Source organism: Harmonia axyridis, chromosome X, assembly GCF_914767665.1.
Source record: "Harmonia axyridis chromosome X, icHarAxyr1.1, whole genome shotgun sequence".
Classification (NCBI taxonomy): Eukaryota; Metazoa; Arthropoda; class Insecta; order Coleoptera; family Coccinellidae; genus Harmonia; species Harmonia axyridis.
In genome coordinates, this window is record NC_059508.1 from 34,167,854 (window position 1) to 34,176,828 (window position 8,975).

The window sequence follows — 8,975 nt, forward strand, 5'->3', positions numbered from 1 at the left end:
GCTGCTTGGCTTCAGTGTTCAATTTTCAAATTTTTTTTCAAATGGGCTTTATTTGTCTTTGTGATAGTTACAGATATGTGCCTATATAGGCCATGTTAATCAACAGTAAGGGTTTATATACAGTTCCTACCAGATAATTCTGGTATTATCAGTTACATTTCATATACATATAATAAAAAATTTTTAAGTAATTTCAGGGTGTTTGGGAATTTTTGTTTGATATCATATATTTATTTATTTTATTATAATAGGGGATTTTCAGGAAAAATTTAGGAATAAAAAAAAACCTGATATAAGTATTTGGGGGAGGGATGGGGGGGGGGTTGGGGATATATATACAGTTATGTACAGTTTTAATCATTTACAAATTTTTATATACAATTTTATATACATGTCTGGGAAGGGGTTCCCGTTATGCTAAACGGCGATTCTCAATTCAGCTAACGGCCGCCATTTGCTAGTCGTGGCCAGTCCCCATTTCTCGTAGCACCGTTCGTGTCGCTGTTGGGTCTAGTACCCGTAGGACCGATTGGTTGTTACGATAACAGGGCGATGGATACGCCATTCGCATTGGCTGCCGCTACCTTTCGTTGTGATTCGTCGTCAAGACATATTTTTCAAAATGTCGGTATGTGACATGGCCGGTCTTGGAAGATGGCGGTTTTCATAGGGGTTTTTGGGTGTTTGGGGTGGGTTTTTAGGGAGGTTTAAGGAATATGGGAAGGAATTGGTACGGGAGGGGGTGAGGGGATGCGTGGAGTCGCGTTTTCGTAATTTGTCTTGTCAGTGCGTTGGATTTACACTGGAATTCGTAGAAATCGCTAGATACTTTGTTTAGGTACTCGCGGATGGTTGGAATATCCGCGAGTTCATGTAGTTTGGATATCCTAGTGTAATACGGCTTGCTCAAGGCCAATCTTAGGATTTTGTTTTGAAGGTTTTGAATGGGCCTTATTGGAAAGGGCCTAAGGTGACAAAATGCCGGCGCAGCGTATGTGACTACTGGCCGGATGTATGTTTTGTAAATGAGCAATTTGTTTTTTTCATTCAGCATACTTTTACTGCACAATAGAGGATGCAGTATCTTTTTGATGGCGTATCCTTTATGGATTTGTGCTTTGATATGGCGGTGGAAATTTAGCCTTTCGTCCAATTCAATGCCCAGGTACTTAACGGAGCTTTTTGGAACAATTTCCGTATTATTGATTTTTAATTTGTCTAAGATTACTTTTTCATTCCGTCTTCTGCTAAACACGATCTGCTCTGCTTTGGTCTCATTCAGTTTTATTTTCCATCTGTCGAAGTAATTGATAAGTACTTCGAGATGGTTTTTCAGCTCGCGATTGGCGTCTTCAGCGCTGGATGAGTGGGCATATATGGCCGTGTCATCCGCGAAGAGGGCGATTTTTGTTTTGTTATGTTTCGGGATATCCTGGACGTAGATATTGAATAATCTAGGTCCAAGGACTGATCCCTGCACAATTCCTGCTTTTATATTTTTGGGCGCGGATGTTTCATTCCCTACGCGTACTATGAATTTTCTGTTATTGAGATATGAGTAAATGGTCTTTATGAGGAATTTCGGGAATTTAAGTTTTATTAATTTGTAGGTCAGCCCCTCTATCCAAACTTTGTCGAACGCCTTTTCGATGTCGAGGAGGAGCATGACCGTGTGGTTTTTATTATTGAAACTATTTATTACGTCGACTACGATTCGGCAGATTTGCTGTGTCGAGCTGTGTTTTTCCTTGAAGCCAAATTGATGGTCATCGCGAATTTTATTGTTTTTCATTACATGTTTTATTTTTCCTAACAGGATTTTCTCGGTCAGCTTGCTGAGGTTAGACAGTAGACTGATCGGACGGTAGTTGCCGGGAGAAGTTGTGACTTTCCCGGCTTTGGGGATAGGGGTTACTACTGCTGTTTTCCAACAGCTAGGCCAGTGTTGAAATTTGAATACAGCGTTTATGATGTAGTTCAGTTGAACTATGGCCTTTCTGGATAGGTTCCGGATCAGTCTATTGTCCACTTCGTCCTTTCCTGGCGCTTTGTTTAGTGGAAGCTTTTTAATTTCGTCCCGTATTTCCGATGGATTTGTTAATAGATGATTTTCGGGCTTTACGAAGCGGTTCGAATTTATAAAGTCTTCCACTCTTTTCCGTATGTCTGCTTGTTCTGGACTATCGGTCTGGGATATGTGGTGAGCGGTTTCGAAGTTTTCCGCAAGTACGTCCGCTTTTTCTTTATCGGTGATGTAATTCGCGGAATTTTGGACCAAGATGGGAACTTGGGAGAATTTTTGAATACTGGATTTGACTGTTTTCCAGAGATCTTTGTTATTAGAATTTAGCCTGGAGATTTTCTGTTCCCATCTTTCGTTCTGGAAAATTTTTATGTGGTTTCGGATTTCGCGGGTGTATGAGTTTAAGAGTGTTTTATCGACTTGTCTTTGGTGGGATTGCCACCTTTTTCTGATTTTATTCCTGAACTTGATCAAGTCGATAATATGGGCTGGTAGTTTTTCTGCTACTTCAGCTCTCGGTTTTTTGGAAATTGTTTTATCGCGGGCGTACTTGAGGGCCTTCGTAAACTTTTCAATTTCCCGTTCGATGTCGGAAGCAGTTTCGATTTTATTGTTGATAGTTATTTTACTATCTAATATTGTACGAAATTTTGCCCAATCAGCGTTCGAATAGTCGTACACTAATTTTGTTGGGTTTCTTTCGCTGCTATAATTGACCGAGAAGATCACTGGATTATGATCGGACCCTAACTGACAACTCGCGTCCGGGATACTATTCAAGTTAATATTCTTAGTGAGTATTAAATCGATAGTACTCGGAGCTTTTCCATTGTCTGGAAAATGAGTGTGTCCGTTAGGGATGTTCAAAATTACGTCATCATTAGCTTCAAGGAAACTGAATAGACGATTTCCGTTGGTGTTTCTGCAGTTGCAGTTCCATTCTTCGTGTTTAGCATTTAGATCGCCTAGAACTATTACTTTATTTTTCCTAGAAAATAGGAATCTTAGGCAGTTGGTACTGAATTTGCGACTGGGGCTATTATACACCGCCGTTATGATTAAGTTGCCATCAATCTGGACGCTAGCGTTCTCTATTGTGCAGTTGATGGTAGGCAAAATGGTGGATGCGATAAGGTTCTTTACTAGTATAGCGATTCCACCGAATCCCGAGTTGTCTTGTCTGTCTTGCCTATATGTCTGGTATCCTTTAATGAAAAATTTGTGGTTGTTTTTCAGTTTTGTCTCGTTGATAGTCAGTATGTCTATTTGGTTGTAATTTAGAAAATTGGAGATCTCCAGGAATTTTTGGGAGACTCCATTCGCGTTCCAAGTCGCGATTTTTAATGACTTAGTCATTTAAATTGAGGAAGAATTCCAGTATGACGTACTTTCTTTCGGCGGGGCTTGCATTTTGCAGCTGCTGGTTGAGTCTTTTGACGTCTGTCAGTAGTTGTCGTATGTCCACGTATTGATTAAGTCTGTTGAACTCGCTTTTCAGCTCGTAAAACGCGTTTTGGAAGTTATTTGTGTTATTTGTGTCATGAGTTTTGTTTGTTGGGGGGGAAGTTGGGGTTTTGGGGGTGGTTTGGGGGTTGGCCATGCCACTTACCGGTTTTTGCTTGGCCTCTTGGGCCTTTCTCCTTTCTTCCCAGACATTCACGGCCGGGATTGGAGCTTCGCGGTAAACTTTGGGGGCGGCAGGGGCGGCGGTTTTGGCGTTCCTCGCCCTGCGGTTGCAGATGTTCACGTAAATCGCGCACTCGGTACTGTTTGCGGGGTGACTCCCGAAACAGTTCGCGCACTTTGCCGGCGTATTCATAGATTTTGGGCACTCGCGAGTCGCGTGATTTTCCGCGCACTTGAGGCAGTTTGGGGTCCTATGGCAGTTGGCCGTGGCATGTCCCCACATCTGGCAGTTGTGACATTGGATTACTTCCCTTTTTGTGTAGTACTTGTTCCACCGAACGGCTGTATAATTAATAACGCGGACTTCCTTCTGTATTTTCCGGAGCGTTATCGTATTTCCGGTGACGACCATGTACGCCGGTGATTTCGTTGCTTTTAGTTTGTGGATTTCCACAACCGGAATTCCTAGTTCCTGGAGTTCAGTTTTAATCTCTTCCAGGTCTGGATCAGAATCCAGTCCCCTCAGCGTAAAAGCATGAGTTTTTTCTTCCCTTGGGGTGTAAGTGTGGTATTTTACGTCGTTTTCATCAAAATATTTTTCTAACTTCTTTCTGTCTTCTACCGTCTCGGTGTAGACGGTGGAGTTCATGGCACTGTATTTAATATAAAATTTGCCATTTATAACTTTCGTTATGTCGGCCACCGTTTTATTGTGTTTTTTGAAAACGCCGTTGACCACTATTGGCGGGGGTTTCCGTTGATTTTTTCTAATTTCAACGGATGCTGCATTGACTTCTACCTCATTTGGATTGAGGTAGTTAAATTTATTTTTGATTTCTACAGGGATTGTCTTTTTGTCCTTCCTTTTCCTGATAGATGTTGTTGGATGCGTGAAGTTTGGGTTTTCCACATCTCCAACTCGACTTCTCTTTTTGGCGACTCTCGGGGGGTCAGTTTCATTATCAGATGAATCTGAAGGGAGTTTCATTTCCTGGTCGTCCATCATTTTAATAAAGTTCTGATAAAATTTTTGAAATTCCTTTCAAAAAGGAATTCAAAAGCGGTCGGTTTCACGCGAAACTCGGCCGTTTCAGGGCCTTTCGGACCCGAGCAGGTAAAATTTCGTCACTCACTCAGTCTATTCTTGGCTCTGGAATGCGGCTTGGCGCCGTCTGGTCTAACACAACGGTCACTTTCACAGGTCAGTTTTAACGTTCACAAATTCCACAACTATCTCTACGGAGCGATTTTGGGTATAACCTCTCAGCACAGTGTTCTGACGAGAACTGGCAATTTCAGCGTGGTATGGCCGTAAACAACATATATTGCGATATTTTCTATGATATCTCACTTTTTGGGAGCGGAAAGGACGTGAACGTTTTTCCTCATAAAAAATGAAATAACTTTTGGATATTAATTCTGATTGTTGATTTAAGCTTTAAGAACACATTAGGACATATCTCAATGAAATTTGAGGGATTTCCGAAATCGAAAAATATTTTTCGAAAAAAAAAAAAAATCCCAGAAGACCTCGGTCATCTCAAGTTTATTTCCATATTCTATTACACAATCAACGTACATCACAAAAGGAACCATCTCTCTAACTATCACAGTTAAATTTTTGTATCGGAACATTTCACGTCGGAATATCTCGCTAAGTCCAGACCGGGGAGATCGGTCGCATCTGACACCGTCCGCTCCGGTCTAACATCGTCTTGGAGTCGGGGTAACGATGGAGAGGCGTTTAAGGACGTGAACATTTTTCCTTATAAAAATTAAAGTCGACAATGAATATTGATTCTGATTACTGATTTACTCTTTTAGAACACATTAGAAGGCAACGCAATCAGATTTGAGGAAATTTCAAGATCAGAAAATTTTTTTCGAAAAAAAAAAAAATTCAAGAACACCTGGGTCATGGCAAGTTATTTCCCACAATCCATTCCACAATCAACGTACAACATAGAAGAAATCATCTCTCTAACTATCCTGGTTCAAAAGTTGTATCGGAACATTTCACGTCGAAATACCTCGCCAAGTCCAGACCGGGGCGATAGGTAGTATCTGACACCGTCCGCTCGGGACTGACATCGACTTGGACTCGGGCTAATGATGGGGAGGCGTTTAAGGACGTGAACATTTTTCCTTATAAAAATTAAAGTCGACAATGAATATTGATTCTGATTACTGATTTACGCTTTAAAAACACATTAGAAGGCAACCAAATCAAATTTGAGGAAATTCCAAAATCAGAAAATTTTTTTAAAAAAAAAAAAAAATCCGAAAAATATTTTTCGATTCTGATTACTGATTTACTCTTTTAGAACACATTAGAAGGCAACGAAATCAAATTTGAGTAAAATCCAAAATCAGAAAATATTTTTCGAAAAAAAAAAAAAATTCGAGAACACCTCGGTCATGGCAAGTTATTTTCCACAATCCATTCCCCAATCAACGTACATCCCAGAAAAAATCATCTCTCTAACTATCCTGGTTCAAAAGTTGTATCGGAACATTTTCACGTCGAAAATATATCTCTAAGTCCAGACCGATGCAGAACGTAAACTCGATCATACCGATGCTTCACGTAATCTCGATCTTACCGATGCACAACGTAAACTAGATCACACCGATGCAGAACGTAAACTCGATCTCACCGATGCACCACGTGAACTGGATCTTACCGATGCAGAACGTGAATTGGATCTTACCGATGCACCACGTAAACTCGATCTTACCGATGCACCACGTAATCTCGATCTTACCGATGCACCACGTGAACTGGATCTTACCGATGCAGAACGTGAACTCGATCTTACCGATGCACCACGTAAACTAGGGCTGACCGATGCATCACGTAAACGACGATCGAGAGGCGCGAAAGGACGTGAACGTTTTTCATTATAAAAATTGAAATAAATGATAAATAATGATTCTGATTGTTGATTATCGTTTTTAATATGCATTAGTAGGCAACAAAATGAAATTTGAGGAAATTCCGATAACAGAAAATTTTTTCGAAAAAAAAAAAAATTCATGAAATCCTCGGTCATCGCAAAATATTTACCATATTCTGTTCGATAATCAACGTATATTTAAGAAGGAATCATATCTGTATCTATCTTGGTTCAAATTTTGTATCGGAACATTTTGACCAAAGTCCGAGCTTCGGCCGAAACAGACACCGCTGACCTGGCCTATCGATCGACCGAGAGTCGGGGATAGAGCGTAAGTGTTGTCTGGAGGGGAACCCTGTGCTCTCCTGACATATATAGGGAAGGTGGTCGCGTTGGGCGATGCAGAACGTTTGGATCGGGAATTATATTTTTGGTTCAGCTATTGGAATATGGTTTATTGTTGGTATATATTGGCGAAATAACGTTCTTACTGACTGGGGATATTCATAAAAATGAGTCCGGAGATTTTCAGATCGAAGTCCGAGTGATCCGACTTGGAAGGCGTGTTGGGTGGGTCGAGATGGCTTAGATCGATCAGACGAGGCGGGCTAAGTGTTGACGTCATGCATCGGTCCATTTTCAGATTGAGTCCGAGTAATCCGACTTTGAAAGAGTGTTGGGTGCGTCGAGACTGTTTAGATAGATCGGACGAGGCGGACTAGGTGTTAACGACATGCATCGGTATATTTTCTGATCGGAGTCCGAAGAAATCGGCCCTAGTAGGCGCAGCGGACGGTCGAGACGGCCTCGGTGGGTCGGATCGATCGGGAAAAGTTTGCTAAATCGTGTCTGGAGGGGAACCTTGGGTTCTCCTGACATATATAGGGGATAAGGTTTGGGTGAACGATTCTTCACGTAAAAGTTGAGTAATTTATTTTTCGATAAGCTTTTGGATATTGATGAGAAGTATATGTATATCTTCGATTAAAAGAATTCTTACCGTCTCGATGTATATTATATTAGATATATAAGAAATAGTTAACGTGATGCATCGGCCGATTTCCGGATCGGAGTTCGAGAGATGCGACTTTCGATGCGCGATGGGTGGATCGAGACGGCCTAGATCGATCGGACGAGGCGGACTAGGTGTTAACGACATGCATCGGCGGATTTTCTGATCGGAGTCCGAAGAAATCAGCTCTAGTAGGCGCGGCGAACGGTCGAAACGGCCTCGATCGATCGGACGAGGCGGACTAGGTGTTAACGACATGCATCGGCGGATTTTCTGATCGGAGTCCGAAGAAATCAGCTCTAGTAGGCGCGGCGAACGGTCGAAACGGCCTCGGTGGGTCGGATCGATCGGGAAAAGTTTGCTAAATCGTGTCTGGAGGGGAATCCGGGGTTCTCCTGACATATATAGAAGGGGTGGAGAATGGGTCCTGTCCTAGACTGTTTGGAGTTCTTTTTAGGATGATATTCAGTTGGTAAGTGGTAGACCCGAATCCGACCTCGGCGTTTGGGTACTGGCAAGGTGTGTTGGTTTCGGCTTTCGCATCTTGGGTCGCTTTCGTCAACCTCATGCAGCGAGGTCGCGGTCCGCTTCGTCTCTTTGTAGTCGAATGGCCTTTAAGCGACCAACCTTAAAATCGTGATCCTCTGCCCGTTGCGGGTTATGTTCACAAAAAATTTGCAACCACTCAATTCGTTCCGAGCGACAAATATTGTTGAATCTCGAATCACCGTGTCGTTATATTCACATGTATAGCGAAGGGTCGAGATGGAATGTGTATAAGAAATTAGTTGATAGCCGGGGGTTCGTATTATATATGGACGCCTTGGCGAGGGATTGTTTCTAGAAACTTTCTCATTTTTGATCGGTGTTTTGTCCGAGATGATGATGATGTATATATAGCTTGAGTCTCATGCTGACTGGGGGCTGTTACGTCGTTTCGTCGAGGACTTGCACTTACTGATGTGCGGCGCTAGTCGAAGTCAATCGACATGGCTAGTGCCACATGACGAGAGGCGAACGGGTTTGGCCATACCGGCAATCTCGTGGACCGATCGTATAAGCACGCAGTTCCCTGGTTGATCCTGCCAGTAGTCATATGCTTGTCTCAAAGATTAAGCCATGCATGTCTCAGTACAAGCCAAATTAAGGTGAAACCGCGAAAGGCTCATTAAATCAGTTATGGTTCCTTAGATCGTACCCACATTTACTTGGATAACTGTGGTAATTCTAGAGCTAATACATGCAAATAGAGCTCCGACCGGGAACGGAAGGAGCGCTTTTATTAGATCAAAACCAATAGGTGGCGGGTTCGCTCGTCATCGTACAATTTGGTGACTCTGAATAACTTTAAGCTGATCGCATGGTCTCGTACCGGCGACGCATCTTTCAAATGTCTGCCTTATCAACTGTCGATGGT

General features: G+C 42.3%; 1 non-coding gene across 1 annotated transcript in view; it reads left to right on the plus strand.

Moving 5' to 3' along the window:
- Nucleotides 1-8,627: 8,627 nt before the first annotated feature.
- Nucleotides 8,628-8,975, plus strand: part of LOC123687477 — a 1,906-nt gene continuing 1,558 nt past the window's right edge. Inside the window, exon 1 of the ribosomal RNA XR_006749200.1 lies at nucleotides 8,628-8,975. This exon is cut by the window's right edge and continues 1,558 nt beyond it. This is a non-coding gene — a ribosomal RNA (small subunit ribosomal RNA).